The sequence below is a fragment of the Capsicum annuum genome, chromosome 6, assembly GCF_002878395.1.
Source record: "Capsicum annuum cultivar UCD-10X-F1 chromosome 6, UCD10Xv1.1, whole genome shotgun sequence".
NCBI lineage: Eukaryota > Viridiplantae > Streptophyta > Magnoliopsida > Solanales > Solanaceae > Capsicum > Capsicum annuum.
The window spans coordinates 204,113,818-204,115,584 of NC_061116.1; the positions used below are offsets into that span (position 1 = coordinate 204,113,818).

The 1,767-nt window shown below is 30.1% G+C and overlaps 1 non-coding gene across 1 annotated transcript; it reads right to left on the bottom strand.

Moving 5' to 3' along the window:
- Positions 1 to 1,011: 1,011 nt before the first annotated feature.
- Positions 1,012 to 1,095, bottom strand: LOC124899919. The gene has a single exon (XR_007057479.1). It is a non-coding gene; the product is annotated as a small nucleolar RNA snoR64a (small nucleolar RNA).
- Between the last annotated feature and the right edge of the window lie 672 nt (positions 1,096 to 1,767).

Consider the following 1,767-nt stretch of genomic DNA (forward strand, 5'->3'; position numbering starts at 1 on the left):
ACTAAAATTAAAAGTGTCATGTAAATTTGAACAGAGGGAGTATGTATTCCTATTTTTTGATATAGAGACTGGACATTTTCTACTCCTAATTAATTTTATGTATTTCATGTAAAGAATTGTAATTTAAAAATTGTAAGATGTAGATGAAGTATTTACACAAGGAAAAGACTCCTAATAATCTTCTAATTACTAGCTTAATAACTATTAGAGACATCACTTACGAGTAAAAATGAAAATTTCTTATAAAAAAATGAAAAAAATAAATCCAAGTGACTAAAAAGTTAATTTAGGCTGCTAAATAAGATATATATGGTCAACATCTTCTCTCAAACTAATGTTGTGTATCACAAATCATGAGTATATATGGTAAACTGGTCAACTATTATTTTCATGGAGGGAAATAGCATCGTTTTCCTTCCAAACTATACAAGAAAAGTTGAAGTCACACCTAAATTATACTAGACACCCATTACACACCTAAACTATAAAGAGGTGATATTTTTTACACCCTGTAAAACATTATACCACTTGCATGTGGTTTGATGTATTACACGCGCCTGCCACGTCAGCATAATACGAAAAAAAATAACAAATCTATTATTTTTATAAATTTTTCTTTTTTCTTTTTAATTTAAATTTTTTTTCTTTTCTTCAATATCCAAAATCTCCATTGTTATGAGGTCAATTTTTTTTTCAATATCTAAATCCTCCTTGATGCTTCTGCTAACACAAGATCAATTCCTCTTTATATCTGTTGATTAGAAGAAAAAAACGAGAAAATTATGAACTTTGAAAGCTTTTGTATGCATTTTTTAAGTTGTCATGAATAGGAAGAATTGCAGATCCAACGGGGTCTATAAACTTGCAAATTCATCACAACAGAGTTTACACCGGAACCATTGTAATGTAGGGATAACTGTGAATTGTTTATCTCATCATCCATTACAAGTCTAGTTTAAAAAAAGAAAGAAAAGGCTGTTAAATTAAAGCAATGAAAGAAATAGGGAAGAAGCATCAGATCTTCCTATTCAGATGAGGATCATAATACTCAAAAACATGAAATTATTGTGGCAACTCAAAAACATGAGAAAATTAAGCTTGATTTGCAGCTCCGACGGAGTCGATAATTAGGTTCAATGGTTGAATTGAATTGGGGGAAGAAGAAGAAGAAGGACGAATTTCAGCCATTGTTAATCGTTCGAAACTCATTAGCAACTTGGAATTGGAATTGAAATTGAAATTTTCAGTTTGGGGATTTTTGAATTTGGAGAAGAAGAAGAAGATGGATTGGAATTAACAACTTGAAATTGGAATTAGAACTAAAATTTTCAGTTTGGGGATTTATGAATTTGGAGAAGAAGAAGATGGATTGGAATTAACAACTTGGAATTGGAATTGAAATTGAAATTGAAATTTTCAGTTTGGGGATTTTTAAATTTTGGAGAAGAAGAAGATGGATTGGAAGATTTTTGAATTTGGAGAAAAGATGAAGATGGATGCTAGACGTTGGGGCAGGGATGGAAAATATTTTAATTTCTTTTTTTTGTGTTATTTTTTAATTTAGACGCGCTTTTTTAAAATTAAATAATTATATTTTTCCACGTCAGATTTAGGGAGTAAAAAATTTTACTTTTAAGTAGTTAGGTGTGTATTAGGTCACTCCAATAGGTTAGGTGCGTCTTAGACTTTTCGAGTATAGTTTAGGATGGAAACGATGTTTTTTCCCTTCTATGGATAATAATCCTCTTTTATCTCCACTAGCACCTT